The following is a 19,098-nucleotide window of genomic DNA, read 5'->3' on the forward strand; positions in this document are numbered from 1 at the left end:
CTGTACATGATACATAAATCTTACCTGAAATTACTCTGTATGTTGAGTAAGCGGCCTACATTAGTGTAGTATGTAGGAACTAAAGATGAATTTTAGTCATTTCCTCCCGCAATCAAAAATTCAAAGTTAATGTTTGTGTGTGTTTGTGTGTTGGCACAAATTTAAGATGTTTTTACTTTCGTGAAATGATCATTGTGCACAAAGTGTCATGCAGTCATGTAATGAGGTTAATGTGCCTTGCCCAAGGGCACAATCATTCTGCCAGGAATTTGAACCAGGGACCTTGTGATTGGTGGTCGTGGTCTTGTGGTCTAGTGCCACAACAGGTTCTCACGAATCCACTCGCAGTTTTTGTTATGTCATTGATACAATGTAAGTTGATTTGTAATAGAGAAAAAATTGTTTCCTGTCGGTCTTTGTCTATTGATCGCTTCTTCTGATTTTTTTTAAAAAGACTTTTGCAGGAAGTGCCAGCGTCGGAGCTGCCTTGAGCATCGGGGGAGACACAAACACCATTGACCTGTCAGAGGATATTGTGATGCTGAGTGGACAGCAAGTAATTACAGGTGATTGTTGATTTCATCGTTTGATTTCCTGCCAGTATTCTTCATTCCTCTCACACTGCTTTATTTTCTTCCATCACATATCATGACTACACATTTGTATGTGTCTTATGTTTAATAGATATATATATATATATTTTTTTTTTTTTGTTGCTGTTAGGACTGTGCCATGGAGTTGAGATCCCAAGGGGCATAAAATTCAACTCTTGCCTGCAGCCTGATAGAACCCAAACCTCTCCATAGTGCTGAAACATCCCACAGTAATAAACTGCCAATCTGAATGGTGGCTTCATTAACCCTAAAAAGACTGGGCTATTTTGGTAGCTCGAAAGACTGGGGGGGGGGGGGGCCTAAAGGGCCCCCCCTTAAGATCTCGGCCGTGGATCGCGCGATCGCCGCGGAAATTTGCACAATGGTAGTGTGCGATGTAATCTACAAGATCGTATATTTAAATTTTCCAAAATAGTCTTCTTTTATTTTATTTTGATTAATTATGCTAATTTATGCAAGAAATCAGACTTTTTTATCTTAATCAGTAAATAAAGCTCCAAAAGTGCTCATTTTTGGTCTAGATATTCTTTGTAGCATTCTTAGCAAATGTACTTGAAAAAAAATTCGGTATCAAAATTAATTTCTTATTTATTTTATTGTTTTATGAATTTCTTATGTATTTCTTTGTTTTTTCGACCTTTTGTTTTTGTTGTTTTTTTCAGCAAAATTTGTGGCAGACCCTTTTTGAAGCATAATACTACTAAAACAAATTGATTTTAGCCATTGAGAGTAAAAATAAGCATATTTATATGAACCATGTGATAAAACTCAATTTGTATTGACTTTGTACACAAAATCACATTTTTGAGCCATTTTCGGTCTCACGTGCATGTACAAAAAGTTATGTAACTTCAGAACCGTACCCCCGGGCATCACAAATTTGGTGTCAAAATGTGCGGGAAACTCGAAAGAAAAAAGTCATAGAGCATCGCGGCGAGAGCATTGCGTGTTGCTGAGTAATCGCGCGAAATGTCGAGGGGGGGGGGCCTTTTAGGCCCCCCCCCCCAGTCTTTTTAGGGTTAAATGAGGTGTTTTTAAGGAAGCTATTTAAAGTTGATGCAAAATATAAATAATAGGTGTTTTTAAGGAAGCTATTTTAAGTTGATGCAAAATATAAACAATAGGTTTTCCTGGTGTATGAAGCATGAATATGAAGAGTTTTATCGCAGAACAAGCTATGTGCCATTTTTAAACAATTCAAAGGAAGTCCATCATCAGATAGAGCAAAATCAACCTTTCTATTAATATCTCACTTGTGACATTACATTCCAGAAGTTCTGATTAAAAATATCCTGCATTTACTTGTTTGTGAGCAGATTTTATCACAAATATCTCAACAAGGATTGAGTTAGCTTGTCTTGCGATAAAACTCTTCAGATCTGTATACATTTTTATCTTTGTATTTTTGTATGTCTGATGTATTTGCTTAGCCCCAGTTTCTCATCTCTCACAGGAGAAAAGCTCTTCACCTGTGTCACAGCTACTGGAGATGTTGCTGTAACTGGAAACATTGGAACCACGACTCTAAATAGTCAAACATGGACAGACTTTGTCAATGACAGGGTCACTCTGTCCACCGATCAGGTGACCATCTTTGCAAAAGTGATAAAAATACAAGTTTTTCCTCAACATTTTCTTCATTTTAGCATCGTTTAGCTCTAATAGAGTGAAATCAGATGATCACGAATATAGAGATTGTGTCAAAATATGACACATCAATGTGAAAGTTCTGCAATCTATATTTTTCACACATTTTCATGTAGTAATTTGTCATCAGTAAATTGACACTATTGACTTTCTTTGTATGTCTTGAAATTGGAGAAAGATTGGAAAGTTTTTGATGGAGCTAGTCATTGTGAGTAAATGAAGCAAAAATGTTAATTTTAGACTTAAGCAGGAATGCTTATCTCAAATGCGACGCCCGTTTAAGAATTAATCAGTAACTAGAAAAGCACTCTGAGAGCGCAGACCTCCGCCAAGCATGCAGCTCATTTCCACCACTGATCTTGTACTTCTATTATTTCCACCCATACATACTGCATTGTGTGCAGAGTCACCCGAATCCCAATATAGAAGCCTTTGTTACGTCATAAACCCTCAGCTGCACGGCGCGCCTCGCCCTAACAGAAACTAGAGCACGCGCTTTAGTGCGCGCATGCAAACCTTAAATGCGCGCAGCCTGAACTCTCAAGTTCATTGGCCCTACCTGCTAAAATATCAAAAATCCCTCATAAATTCCCCCAAAATTCTCGGATCAGTACCAAAAGTTATTGTTTGGTACTTGTGTCACTCTCAACCTTTTCTGCAAGTTTCATTTCAATCCGTTAACTACTTTTTTAATTATTTTGCGCACGGACAAACGAATGAACGAATGAACGAACAAATCAACAATAACGAAAACATAACCTCCCCCTTGGCGGAGGTAATGAATTGATGGTAATGACTATGCATTTAAAACTCTACAACTGTAAAGAAAGTGTTACATTTGCGCAATAAAAAGGACTTGAATGATTGTATAGCAAATAAAGCAAAAGTTCAAATCACAAAAGAGAAGAAAAAAATAGTGTGTCCTGATGGATATCAAAGGTGAATAATGTGTTTTTGCTTAGTTAAAAGCACATCTGAAAGATGAGAATTTGCATTGACCAAGTGTTCTGTGTATTTTCCATGTTGTCAGACTGTGACAGGGGGAGTGACGTTCTCTGACCAGCTGAGCGTGACCGGTAACATCGAGAATGAGGATGAGACCAATGAGGTGGACCTCCCACAGCTAGCCAGCAGGATTCTCTACATCACGGGTGACCAGACTGTTACCGGTGCAAAGACATTTACAGGTAAGCAGTCAGCCACCATTGCAAACATCCATGCACATGATAGGAGAACAGTGTGTTGTTCAGTTTACTGTGAAACATGATATATTCACGGCATGAAATTTTCGCAAACTGCAATTGGCATTCAATGCATATACATTTGTAGTGTGAACAAGAACTTTCGTCATTTCGCAGACGAAATTATTATTTTGTAAAGAAATGACAATACTTCGTAATGAAATGAACATTTTGTCAACGAAATGGTCATTTCGTCAACGAAATGACTGATTTTGTAACAAAATATTTGATGCGACACTTGGCGCCCCAAGGTTTTTGTCCAGGATTTAAACCATGGTTTTAATTGTACCGCCTTCATGAATTCAGGCCTATGAATGTGTATATCTTTTAATATCCACCTTTGTGAATTCGGGCACCTTCGTGAATTCGGGCCATAGTGTTTAAATTCTTTTTTAATTCATGAAGCAAAATATTCTGGATGTCTCTTCACAGGTACAACCACTGTCAGTGGAACAGCCACTCTTGATGGTTCCCTAGATGGAGTAAACATTGACCCAATGAAGACAAATGCCATCTACTTGAATGATGGAACTCAGACCATCACGCAGACTAAGGTGATCATTGTTGTCATCATTGTCGTCATCCTCATATCATCATCGTCATTGCCATCAGGCACTATTACCATCGTTGTTATCATGATCAGTGTCAAATCTTGCTATTACTGCCATGATATCATGTGCATCATCATCATCATCATCATCATCATTGTCATCATCTTCATCATCTTCGTCACCATCATCGCACCACCATCATCCCCATTCATCGTCCTCATCATCAGGATATCATCACCACTATCACCATGGGCACCTCTGTCATTATTTTTTGGCCATCGATCACCATTGCTATCATCATCATCATCATCATCATCATCGTCATCATCCTTGCCATCGATTATCACCAACCATCATCACCGATTGTGAATCATCAATCATCATAATGGCTGCCATCATTAACATCATCTCGATCATCAGTGCCGACACTGCACCATCTTGGTGACGTCTGTTTTCCTCACTCTGTGGGTTTAGACATGCCATGCCCTTTATGGTCCTTCTCGGCCGTAATCTGGCAGAACTGCGTATCTCCTTTAACACATTACACCAGAAATCGGGTTTAAAGATTCAATGTTACACCTTTCTAAACTGAGATACGATGAGTTGCATTTTTCCTCTTTTCTCGGTCATAATTGGTCTAAAGAATTTATTTCCAGCAAAAAAATGACAATTTGACCTTTTTAAGTAGTAAAAATTACCAATTTAAAAAACTTACGCAGTTCTGCCAGATTAATCGTCGCCAAATTTTTACGATCGTAATCTGGCAGAACTGCGTATCTCTGGTCACGTGCCCGGGTTGATCAGCCAGAATTGCGTAAGTTTTCGGCCATGCGGGGGGTTTTTCAGGCAGAACTGCGTATCTCTAGGAGTTACGCAGTTCTGCATGATAAGCACGTGTTTCATCAGGCAGAACTACGTATCTCTTTTCGTGGTCAACCACGTGCTTATCAGCCAGAACTGCGTATCTCCTAGAGATACGCAGTTCTGGCTGATAAACACGTGGTTTATCAACCAGAACTACGTATCTCGGTCTATTTTCTGCGGGTTGTCTATCGTATTTTACCATCCATCCTCTCACTATTCAGCGGATGCAGTGTCAAAACAATGAATATTTTAGATCGAGTACAATTTTTTTTGAAATATTTGTATTGTATAAAGTCATCATTATTGATTCACATTTAATTTCATTTTATCCATTCATTTGTATGTGGAAAATAACTTGCTTTCCCCAAATGTTGTCAGTCTGTGTTCATGTTTCAGTATTATTTAGCGGCACAAGAAGTACTGCTACATCAAAAGCCTGGCTGCTGCTTGGGTTATTGTCGATCTCATGAAGCATTGCATTTGGATTAAGAATAATATTAGACTTGGTTCTAGATGTTGACCCGTTCCTTACGGGAACCTGGTTTACCAGGTTCCCGTGGGAGCAACTGATATACGGGAACCTGGTTTACCAGGTTCCCAAAATGAAGACAAGGGTGCCTGCTTCAGTGGCCTAAATTCATCTTTCTCTGTGTTAAAATGCTCAGAAAAGTGGGTTTGATAAAAAGATCAGAGTTTATTCTATCAGGATTTGTTCTCCTGCTGTTTAAAAAAAAGGAGGTTTCACACTATTATGTACCTTTTCCTGATTTAGTTTTTTGCTTGTTCTGCTGTAAACTCGTACGAACATGTACATAATGATCAAGGCTGAGATCAGTTAGAAATGCAGGTTCGCTGACCCCAGTCACCTCATTCAGGTACCTGGTTTTGTGTAGAACAAAAGATTCTGAGAGCTCATCAGCGCACGCTCTATTCATACATCACACCCGATCGATATTTCCATTGTTCACGGGCACATGTAGTTGACCGTAGAAAGGGGGACACAATGAACCGCTTGACTGCCTTCACACAGCTGGATTACCAACCTGTGTGCCTCTCTGTCGACGGGCGAGAAGAATCTCGTTTGGGGGCATTAAAGGCACTCAGAGAATTGCGGAAGGAACGGGTTAAGCTATATTGTTCATCAAGACTACAGGTACTACACTGTAGACCGTCTAGACCGTAGTCTATTCAGGCCTAACGATACACTAGACATCTAGAGACTAGTAGAGCGGTACGTAGGAATCTGCATACGATAGGCCTACTGATCTCATCATTATCCTAGTATTCCTACTCTATGCCCAAAGTAAGAGTAAGCCTAGACCCTTTTGGCTGAAGGCCTAAACTCTATTTAAACTAAAGAATACTAGGAGCTAGGCCTGACTAAAAGTTTATTTACAGCTGTATTAGAAAATAAAAAAATAGACCCTAGTTCTCGTTTGTGTCGACTCCTACTGTAGGCCTTATTGTCACTACAGTACTAACGTTAGGGTAGTAGTGTTCTAACCGTTACTATCTACGCAGGCCTATTAAAAACGTACGAGAACTCTCGAACTCTGTCTACTCGATTGTCTAGGTCTATGTAACATCCAGACGTCTATTTTGGGGCGTCATTATAACAGACTAGTAGATCAATGAAAATGAGTTTCTAGATTTTCTAGTCTAGACTCTAGATCTAGACTCTATATCCAGGTAGGGGCTAAATCTACAACTAGACTGTTTATTGGGGATCTAGGCCTAGAAGGTACTAATGTTATACAGCTGTAGTAGATCTAAGAACAACGTAAAGCCTAACCTGCCTATCTATAATGACTAACGGTAAGACTATAAAGTCTATAGCCTATAGTAGTAGTACTAGTAGTAATGTATAGAACACGGATCTAAATCTAAGTTTCAGATCTATTTCTAGGGCTAAATGTTTATAATTTAGCGTTTAACCTGTAGATTCTAGATTCTTCATATTACAGATTTCAAGAATGTCTGGCCGAATCAAATCTAGAAAAATAGAAAACTGAGTAAAGACAGAATAACCGGCGATTCAGCCTAAGTTAAGTAACGGTAGGCCCCAGTAGTCTAGTAGGCCCCTACTGCACAACTCTACTGAGAGTACCGGTACGGTACCCGTATTAAAAAGTAAACTGTAAAAGTGTTAGTATTGGTCAATTTCTGACGTCTGTAGGATTGGATCGAAAATGCCATCGTTATGGACGGTATCCCAGATATTCATTAAACTTCTCGAGATCAATCCCATAGATCCAAGCCCACGTAACCGCTTATTACAATGAAAAACAAAATAAGAAGCTATGGTCAATGGATTACAGATATTGTTGTTCGCGTGACCTACGCTACCGCACAGTACATTGATTTCACGTACACTAACAATGGACAAGTGCTACAGCAGTACTAAGTAGGCCTAAAGTTGACTGGAGCGTGATGTCAGACAAGATGCAAACTATAACGTTTGTTAGATCTAGAAATGCTATAGGCTTATAAAGCATTAGATTGTAGCAAAACTTAATAGTAAGGCATACCGCATATTGACCTGTTTTGAAGCCTGCCAGTCTATGAAGGGAAAGAAAGTGGCAATTTCCCCCAAGAGTAACGAGGGTTATTGCTTTAGCGCGACTATCGTCGTGTACAATACACGTAGCCGTACGACGTGTCTAGCTAGCTAGCTAGGCACTGCTAGCCTGAACGCGCAGCGCGTTCGTCACTACCAAGGTCGCGCACGCGCGTGTTAAGATATACCATGTCCGTGCGGGATGCAGGAACACCTTGGTCCAAGCGTTGTCGTAAGTCGACTTACGCAGTTCTGCCTGATTAACATCGGAAAATTCATTTCGAATCTCGACTTGCGCAGTTCTGCCAGATTAATCGCCCTCTCTCCTCAGGAATTTTGCCAAAATTACTTTCTAAAAATAACTTTCTGTACCGATTCACAACTTATTTTTTGGCCCACTTGAAAGAGCATGAGAAAAAACACACAAAACACTCAAAACCTGAAAATCGACCAAAATCGACTTAGGGAGTTCTGCCAGATTACGGCCGTTCTCCAGGCTGCATAATAAGTGTGACATCCACCAGTGTGGGACCAGGGGGGATTTTCAGAAAAAATTCAAATCTACCTTAGATTTCAAGATGAACGTAAAATTATGATAGGCTGGCGGTGTCTTCAATGATATTCTCATGTCCAAACAATAAATTTAAATCTTGAAGACTTTTTCATGCAGGCATTAAAGGACAAGTTCACCTTCATAAACATAAAGATTGAGAGAATGCAACAATATTAGTAGAACACATCAGTGAAAGTTTGAGGAAAATTGGACAATCGATGCAAAAGTTATGAATTTTTAAAATTTTTGTGTTGGAACTGCTGGATGAGGAGACTACTACAGCTTGAGTCATATGCGTACAACAGTATAAAGAAAATGTACAGAAAATTCAACATATTTTCACTTTTTTCGCATAATAAAAGAGCACTTGACTTGCCTCTTTCTAAAGGCAGGGGGAATAATATTACCCATAACATTTGTCGGTAACAAGTAGGACGAATGTGTACTTTTTTCAAAAGATGAAATTTTGTGAAATTCTCTTTATATTTTCCTTATATTGTTGTACGCATGTGACATCTAAGTTATTCACACACTGCAGTAGTCTTCTCATCCAGCGGTTACTGCACAAAAACTTCAAAAATTCATAACTTTTGAACGGATTGTCCGATTTTCCTCAAACTTTCAATGATGTGTTCTACTAATATTGCTACATTCTCTCAATCCTTATGTTTATGAAGGTGAACTTGTCCTTTAATGATCGAAATAATATACTGTAAAACATGATATATTCGCGGCACGAAATTTTCGCGAATTGGAGCCGACGGCCTTTTTCGTGGCAAGAAATTTTCGCGAATTGCCTCTTGCATTCAATGCATATAATGTAGATAAGAAATTTCGCGTGCATTTTAATTTCGCGAATCTTGGCGCTCGCGAAATTCGCGAAATTAAAATGCACGCGAACATTTCTCGTTTTACAGTATATCTATATCTATAATTGTTTTTCTTTCAAATTACCAGTAGCTAGATTATTGTAAAAGCATGACTTTTGCACACAAAACAGTGACAGAAACTAAGAATTTGTAGACAAATCCAGTAAGCAGCACTGCTTACTTGCTAGTCAATCATCACATAAAATACAAGCTATGCGTGAGAGGAAGGGAATTGCAAGAAACGCATTCATTGTACTGTGGCATTTGGCGATTTATAGATCGGTTTGGGCCGGATAGTGCGTTGAGCAGAATATGCAAAGTTGGAACGCCATCAACCGACTTGGGCGTGCAAACATGACATATAAAGAGTTAAAGTTCATAACACAATTTTGCTTTCCTCTCCTAGACCTTCAAGAGTAACCTCGGTGTCCAGAATGATCTCTCAATCTCTGGCCTCCTCAGCCTCATCGACCTGGAGGAGTTGAACGACGACATCGTCTGGACCAATGATGGACCCCAAACGATCACTGGTACCAAGGTGGGTGTGTAGGAGGGTGTCGTGTCGGCTTTGTGAAGGCATCTCTGTATTAAAGAGATTTCTTTCACATGGGATTAGTGTAAAGGTTTCACACATGCGTATAATTTGTCACATATGCATAGGGTAAAAATAAAAAGATTTTAAAATGCTGTTAAGGTTTTAAGGATTCAATATGCTATGATTTGAAAGTAAACCAGCTTGCATCTCTTGAGTCCCGAACATTGTGGGGTGGGGATGGAGGGGGAGGGGGGAGAATGCTGGGATGAGGTGGATAGAAGGTGCTCCTATTAATAAATTTAGCTCAGAGTTCTGCTTGGTATACATGTACTTGTGGAACCAAAAGGAAGCCCTTTCTAGAGAAAAGAAAATACCAGAGTTGATGGCTATAAGGATAAATTTGATCTTAATTTTGTGTATTTCATGACTACCCATCAGAAAAAGAATTACAATTGCTTGGACGATGATGTCTATTTATACATGTTAATATCTTCTGTTTGATCCTCACAATGGCAAATTTATTTTTATGTTTGTAAATTTATCATACATTTACGTGTGTAGTATATGATTACAATTGTTTTGATTACTGTAAAAGTGGATATTTTCGACTAATTTTTTGCGCTCGGCGTGGTGAGATATGCCGTCAAACCCCCGTTTGAGGCGAGACCCCATCGCCAAACGAGGCTGATGGGGTGCTATACCCCCCTAACGATTCCTCGTTTGAGAAGTAGGAGTAGATGTACTTGTCCACTGCAAAATAACTTTCCACTCAGGCGTGGCAAACCTGGAGGCCAAGCCAGGGTTTAATGACCGCAACAGCTGTCATATTACGTAAGAGCATGACAAGGATATCTGCCTGTGGCAGACCATTCAAAGTGCTCCCAATTTTCTCTATTCTTTCTAAAGTTTTAGATTTTATATTCTATAGAGAAATTCTATAGTCATCCGTTTTGAATTTCGAACGAAAAAATTTGACCCATAAATAACGAAAATACAGGAATAAGAAGGAGAGCATTGTAGAAGTTTGTCCACACACACACACACCATGGAGCTACATAGCCCATGCAAAAACCAAAACAATCTCCTCCTCTTGCGGATGCCCCCCCCCCCCCCCCCCCCCCGTGGCGGTGACTGATGCTTAGATTAGGCCAGGGTCAAGAAACAGGTGTTTTATATCTTTGGTTTTTAAGTCCTTGATTGCCAAGATATACACTGGCATTGTCTACAGGGGTGTAGCTTCTTCAAACGAGAGATTTGCCTCATGAGAGTTTCGCGTGTTTTTAATTCCGCGGAATCAAGACATAAACTACTGGAACATATGGTAAGCAAAAATATTCGCATGCTTTTATATCTGCGCTTTTTTCGAAATGCGCGAAAATTTCAACACTGCGAAAATTTCCACTTTTACAGTATTTTAGTTGTGCAACCAGATCAGGACATCTTTTACAAGGCACTTTATAAAAAGTTTGTTCTTACTTACTTGTTCTATATGTTTTTAGATATATGACAAGCCATGTGTTGCAAATGACCTTTGACCCTTCCAGGAGTTCGAGAATGGATTCACTGTCTCCCAGAGTATGGTGGTCAGCGGTGAGGTCAATGACATCGACCTCAGCGAGGAGGTTTTGGTGGTCATCGATGCCCAGGACATTACTGGTATATTTGAGAATAGAAGAAGATATTGCAGTATGTTGTGATTCAAACATTTAATGTGTATCTAAACCATCTCTGTCTTTCTCTCTCTCTGTCTTCATGGTTGTTCTGTCATGAAAAATGCATGATTGACTTCATAGTATTTATGCCTCCGCCACGAAGTGGTGCCGGAGGCATTATGTTTTCGGGTTGTCCGTCCGTCCGTCCGTCCGTCCGTCTTTCCGTCCGTCCGTCCGTCCGTCCGTCCGTCCGTCCTTCCGTCCGTCCGTAATGAATTTTGTGGACAGGGTAACTACCAAAACCTTTTGAGGTATCCTAATGAAACTTGGCATGTATGTGTATTAGGGGGTGAAGTTGTGCCTATCAACTTTTGGGTGCACATGCTCAAGGTCAAAGGTCAAAAGGTCAAGGTCAAATGCTTGAAATTTTACTATTTCCCCCATATCTATGCAATGCCTGAAGATATTTTCTTGAAACTGAGTGTATACATGTACTACCCAATTAAGATTCTCTGGTGAAAGTTTAGGGTCATGAGGTCAAATGGTCAAAAGGTCAAAAGGTCAAGTAAAATGTTAAAATTTCACTTTTTTCTCTGTATCTTGGAAATTGTTCAAGGTATCTTCATGGAACATAGTATATATATGCATCTACTGACTGGCAGTGGTTATCTAGGGAATTTAGGGTTCATGGGGTCAAAGGTCAGGGGTCAAAGGTCAAGGGCAATACTTCAAAATTTTACTATTTTCCTTATATTTATGCAATGCCAGCAGGACTTTTTTTTTAAAAAACTTGATGTATGCATGTATAACCCAATAGAGATTCTCTGGGATTTTTTTTTTTGCCAAGAAGGTCAAAGGTCAAAGATCAAGTGAAAGTGCTGAACTTAATTCTTTCTCCATATCTCGGAAGTGGCTCAAGTTATCTTGAAACTTAGTACATGCTGAATTTATGTATGTTCTGCCTGACAGTGATTCTCTTATAAACCAAAGGCCAGATGAAAATGATAACAATTTACTGTTCAATACAGAAATTGCGCTTTTTCTCCATACCTTGAAAATTACTTAGTGCATAAACTTATGAAATGAACAAAGTCAAGTTAAAGTTCTTAAATCCCCAAATACATGCTCTGCTATTCATCCACGGAATTAAACATAGGTCAAGGAAGGTAAACATTCAATACATTTGTGACAAACATGTCATTTTGATATTTTGCCAATTTTGTGAAAATGTAATCACACATTGTCCACATGTACTATAGACCTATTAGGAGAATCATGCATTATGGCGGAGGCATACCAGTCGCCATAGCGACATTTCTAGTTTTGTTCTGCATTAATTCAGGCCAAACTTTCTGTTCTTGTGACTAATTATTAGCTCACCTGAGCTGAATTGCTGCAAAATGTATTTTCATATCAAACGAACACTTTACCAAAAACAAAGCATTATTTTTTTTCATAACTCTCTGTCTTAAGTTGTTTTTCCAAATTTCCTTCACAATTTGGAAACTTCTCAAAGGGGAAAGAAGGTATCATTAATTTGTTGTCAATTTTGTTCATTGCACAGTAAATCTATTCTAAATATACCTGACAGCTCACCGAAGTGAATTAACTAGCTAAGGACGTGCTGATTTTGCTATAACCTGCATTTTCCATAGACACCTGCCCAAGTATACTTGGGACTAGTCATCAGTGGGTTAAGGTGACATTCTGAAATATCATTAGATGCAGTATACCATTTTTTAAAATCTCCCATCTTCTAATCCCTCTTCACCAACTACAATAAAATCCAGGAGAATACAGCTTCTACGATGATGTCACAATCAATGGAGAGCTAAATGTGGACGGAGAGATCAACGATGTAGACATTGCAGCACTGAGTGCTGACACCATGAGAAAAGACAGGGTTCAGACCGTGTCCTCACATCTGGAATTCAATGATGGTATGCCATAGTAATCAAGACCTATAACTCTTTATGTGCCACGTTCACACGCCTGACTCAGTCGACAGCGTGCCAACTTCGCGTATTCTGCTCAAACACACAAACCCGTCCAAAATGATCGATAAATTGCCTAATGCCACAGTACAATGAAAGTGTTTCTCGCGATTTCGTTCCACTCACTCATAGCTTGCATTTTATGTGTAGATTGACATTAGCATGCAGCATTTCTTACTGGATTTGCATGCAAATGCTAAGTTTCTGTTACTCTTCTGTGTGGAAATGTCATGCCTTGAGAGAAATGTAGCTACAGGTAATTTGCAAGAAAAACAAACTTATATTTGTCATAAAATTTACATCAAAGCAAAGCTGGATATTTTCTCTACAACTTTGCTCTCTACATAACCTGTTTAAGTTACATAGATTTGAAAAACATATGTCAGTGTCTCGGAATAATGTGGCACAAGGGGGTTTCTACCATGGCACATAAAGAGTTAATACATTTGGAACTAAAATCAATCAATCCAATTTATCATTTCAAAAGTTACCGTAGAAAAAAAAAGAAAAAAGAGTCGCTCTGCGTAATCACACAATTGGCGATATCATTTGAAAATGAAGTCAATAAAAGGAAAGTACAAAAAGAAAAGAGCTAGCACACTCACAGGCAGGTTATCATACAGCCCTTCTCTTTTTTAGTGTTTCGATGGGATGTAGCTTTTTCTTTTTAGAAGAATATGTCTCCAAAAGAGATGAATACTTACATAGCCCTGCCGGGCAGAATAAAACCCATTTTAAATCAGTGTGAAATTAGAAAGTTGTAACAATGTGAACACAGCGTCCAACAGTATGTACACAGTGTGTTCACATACTAGTACTCTGTGAACACTCTGTGTAAAAGAGTCGGTCCAGTGTTCAATACTCTGTGTAAAAGAGAAGCACCGTTGTCCAACACAGTGTGTTTAGAGTCGCCAAGGTGAACACACTGTGAAACACAGTGTTCTTTCCATCAGGGAAGCTTCAAAGCTCTCTATGATGGGCATAAATTCTCAAATTTTATATATGAGTTTCACTTCATTTTTTTTTTCTTGACTTTTCTTTTTCTGAGATTTTATTTCCCTCTGCTATTTACTGCTCTGTATTTGATTCTGCCAAAGAGTGTTGTGTATTTTTTTTTCTTTCTCATCTTTTTGTTCCACAAGTATTTTAACCCATGTATAGATAAAACAAATAAGTATGAACCATGGGTATTCTGTTGTTCTCCCCTTAGGAGTATTTTTTATTAAAAACAAAAGAAATAAAATAGAAAAATATGAAATGAAACCCAGAAGTGGCACAAGAAATATTAGTTGCACCCCCCCCTCCTTTACAGAATTCCTGGATCTACCCCTGTTCTCTGATACTGGAATCAAAATAACCAACACTGCAATGCCCATTTTCCTTCAAAAAAAAAAAAATCAATGCTGTCCCAGGTGTGTCTGTTACTGGAGACATCACGGTCCAGGACGAGGAGACCGTCGATACTGTTGACCTTTCAGCTCTCAAGGACCTGGCCAAGTTTGTGGACGAACCCTTCACCCTGCCAAACTCGGTGAACTTTGAATTTCCTGTGACCTTCAGCAGCACCCTCAGTGTCACTGGGACTGTCCATGATCGTAACTTCCAGGCGTGGGCTGGTACTGTCTTAAGAAAGGATACCACTCAGGTATTATTATTTTTTATATCTTTAATACCCATACCAAAAGAGAAGAAAGAAATATCTCGACTTTATATTTTGATAAAAAGTATTCTCTGCGCATAATGTGATTTGTAGTACTGTAAAAGTGGAAATTTTCGCGGTGTTGAAATTCTCGCGTCACCAGAACCAAGCGCAAAAATAAAATCACGCGAATATTTTTGCTTGCCATATGTTCCATTAGTTGGTGTCTTCATTCCGCGGAATTAAAAACACGCGAAACTCTTTTAACCCCGCCGAGCGCGAAAATATCCACTTTTTCAGTACTTATATTGTTGTGTTTTTCTCGAAGGCAAGTTGAACTTCAATTTATTGTTTGACCTGAAATGAAATAGTGCAGTGGACTACTTCAGGGGCCCGTTGCATAAAAGTTACAATTATGGTAACTTTGCCATCCAATGGTAACTTCCATAGAATTCTTTATTTTGATTGGCTGTTGAGTATTGTTGCCATGGTAGTTACCACTGGATGGCAAAGTTACCATAATTGCAACTTTTATGCAACGGGCCCCAGGTCTTGTAGGGTAAAATTGAAATGTGAGTTTTAATAAGCTAGAAATAATGAGCTGTAAGTTTTGATTAGAGGCTTTCTTTTCACATATGGGAGCCAGATAATTGTGCCACATATACATGCAGAATTTTTATATTGGAATTAATTTTGGGGAATCAATGGCTTAAAAAGCAAATCTTTCTTTTTTTTTCCTATTTTGATGGCTGTCAGACAATCACCGGTGCACACAAGGTTGTTGGGACGATGCAGGGAGATGTTGACGTAAGTGTCCTTGGTAACATAGCCGCTGACTCCGCCTACACGACGGATCTCTCTGGCTTCTTCACTGATGCTGTAAGACTCCAAGGCAACAGGGTTATCACAGGTAACAGAGCTGTTAACCCTTCTTGTGACACGCTTATTTTCTGTCCATTAGTTTGTCTGTAGAATTTGTGCACATTTGACTAAGTGGCGCAGAAAGGTTTACAGGATGTCCAACTGGACAAAAAAATGTACCTCAGGATATATAGTGTTGAAATTAATGTCATGGATGTAGAATGATACATAATGTTGAAGATATTGGGGGTTTCACACTTTCTGTGCCTTCAGCAAATTAATCTTAAGTAGATATGAACAAAGTGAGATCAGTGGGGTTGTAGCATTTTATGAAAATATGCCTGTGTGAACAGGCATGTCTTGGTGGATGAATTGTGACCCTGCTTCCCTAAACCAACAAATATAGTCACCAAACATGCATTTTTAGGTAAGGGCAGATTCTGAGAGAGCAGGTATAACTCGGTTGAAATGGATTCTCCTAACCAATCTAAATATTGGAAAGAGTGCACACAATCTGGAATAGTGTGTACTGAGAAAAGATGCTCTGAAGTATACATAGGGTCTATTCAAGCTGTGCTATTAAAGGCACAAAAACAAGATGCAAAACACTATACCAATGACAAGGAAGGGATTATCAGATTAAGCTTAGATTGATCATGCTCTATTAACACTAACTATTACAAATAAACCAATTTTCAAAGCAGTAGTACCATCCTTTCACAAATGCAAAAGGGGCTTATAAGACATACACTACCTACATCTTGCTATTCTACAAAACCAGTGTACTTTAAAAATCTGCTAAAAACGCAACTTTGCGTATATGACTTATGATTCCAAAGTGTAAAATAATGTAGAAGAAGAATACAGCAATAGCTCTTTCAGAATATATTTAAAACTCAAGATTGACCAGTTTGACGTGTTTCACCCATTTTGAATCCTTCAATGTAGAATCAGGGCATGACATTTTCTGTTGGTTTTGTGATGCATAGTCACAATTACATGTAACATGTAATTAGGTGATACGCTATCAGCGTATCACCTATTGTGATTATCAAAATCTCTCTTTATTTTTTTTATTCTTCTTTCTTTCTGGACAATTTTGTGTCGTCAATATCTCAACAATGACGTTACGGAATGACATGACATTTTCAGTCAACACTTCTCATAACAATATCTAGCCACAATAAGGTTTTCATGACAGTAACATACCTATGACGTCATCTAGGCGCCATTTTGTGATTTTCGGACCATGTTACATGATCGATCATAACTTCATAACTAAATATCATTTCTGTATCATTTTCGGTGGACATAAAGTTCAGGTCACGCTCTATCATACTTTTTAATGCTAATTACCTAGGACATCATTACGCACGCGTCAAACTTTTAAAAGGCTCAAAACAACTTTCCAATGGGAAATCTCGAAGTTTCAGACAATTTTAAGCGTTCCGCGCGTTCGGGTCCGTCCACGTATTTTCGCGCATAGTGCGCGTAAGCAACATGAAAATGCACATTTTTTGACAGATTTGGATTCCTGATACATTAAGTAACAATATCCATTGATTTCCAATCAATTTTCACCTATAACAAAGGAATGCGCTGGCGTCAAAGTTGAAATTTCGTATGCGTGTCTATGTGGAAATATAGCGAAAAACATGTCTTTGTTTATTTCGCCATAGCTCTTTAAAACGTCCGGTGACCCTATGTTTTTATTGCATATTACAAAAGCATATGAATTGGAAATAATGTTTCAAGTACCAATATTTCCATAAATACATTATGACGTCATCATATCATCATCTGAAATAAAAAAAGTGGAATTATTTTTTTTCAGGTACTGTTTCTGACATTCATTTGCTCGTATCTCTATTGTTTAAGCTCAATATTATCCCAAATTCAGATATGTTGTACTTTGAACATTTGCCTTTCAAGCCCATGTCATGGTTTTGAAATTTGATGACGTCATCATACATAAAATTGTGATTAAAGGTAAAGGCGTAAAATCGGACAAGTTTACGTGTTATGTCTATGGGAGGTGATTTTTTTTAAAACCATGCATTGACTTGACAACGTTTAAGCACCTTTATCTCAGCTGATTTTGCTTCATTTCCTCTGAAACTTAAGTATGTTGCAGCTGAGACAATAAGCTGCAGTACTCATGCATTTTATTTTGTGAAATCTCCTCATCAGGTTGACAATTTCGCAGAAAATGAGAATGGAATGTGGACAAAACGATTCCTGATTCATCTTTCACATACGCAAGTTTACGTTCCTCTTATTTTCTCGTCGAGACGTATGGCCGAGTGGTTAAAGGCGACGTCTCAGAGACGTGAGGTTGCACACGTGCGGGTTCGAACCCCACAAGATCACGAAACAAATTACTTAGCTATTTTACTTTTTTTTTCTTCGATGGTGTATTACATATTCGTCCATGTAGAAATCACGTTCGTATATAAACACACCTATACACACACACACACACACACACACAATATCCCTCTTTTTTGTGTTGGAGACCACATAGCTTCGACTGCTGCAAAATTTTGCAGGCTGACTTTGTCAAACCGATCATAGTATGTAATGACAACGACGGAGGTGTTGTACTTTGAACAATTGTCTTTCAAGACCATGTCATTGTTTTGTACTTTGATGACGTCATCACACTGAAAATTGTGATTAAAGGCAAGGTATCAAAACCAGCCGATAATAGGTTTTATGTCTACGGGACGTATTTTTCTCAAGTTGCCAGAAATGGCAGAGCGACATCAGTCGTTACAAGGCCGCATTTTTCCGTCCAACAATGCAATACATGTTCACGCGGCCACGTTTGTTGAGTGGACATTGACTTTTCCCCCCTGTAATATCTATACATTTTTTTTTTGCCTTACCATTTCCGTGGATGTCCCTTGGATGAGTGGTTACAGAAATGGTTTTGCATGCACGCTCAATATAACTTCAAGGTGCCTATATCACATTCTTTTCTTTGTCGATCACAGATGACCGACATCTGATGACCCCAAGCGTATCACCTAACTCGTCAGTGTGACGAGTTTCATATCTCGTGATTAGTTGGAAGCTTATCAAGAGTATGGATGTAGCAGAAGGCACAGACTAGAACATTATTTGTCTGCAATGTATCTATTCTAATTTAATGCAACATTTATGTCAATAGGTGAAAAGACGTTCACCGGTAACGTGGCAGTGGAGGGCAACGTTGCGGTAACTGGCCTCGTAGACGGTGTGGACATTGCTGGAAACTTGGTCACACGCAGTGGTGAGGATAAACTTGACCAAAGCTAATAATCCTACACATTTTCACTTACATCAATGTTTCTTGAGTTGCTAATTCATATAGACAAGTAATTAAGCACTTCGAATAATTATGCAGTACCCGCTGCATGCTATAAAAATTAGAACCAACACTTGCTGTCGGGCGGAAGCTCGATGGTCTAGTGGAGATGACGCCTGTCCGGAGATCAGAAGGTCGTAGGTTCGAATCCTGCTGGAGTATGTACGCCCAT

General features: G+C 38.8%; 1 pseudogene; it reads left to right on the forward strand.

Moving 5' to 3' along the window:
- LOC139720131 (uncharacterized) overlaps nt 1–19,098 on the forward strand; it is a 77,787-nt pseudogene that overhangs the window by 43,665 nt on the left and 15,024 nt on the right.

The sequence above is a fragment of the Diadema antillarum genome, unplaced genomic scaffold (assembly GCF_040938485.1).
Source record: "Diadema antillarum isolate AM-2024a unplaced genomic scaffold, OU_Dant_1.0 scf00000122, whole genome shotgun sequence".
In the NCBI taxonomy this organism is placed as follows: domain Eukaryota; kingdom Metazoa; phylum Echinodermata; class Echinoidea; order Diadematoida; family Diadematidae; genus Diadema; species Diadema antillarum.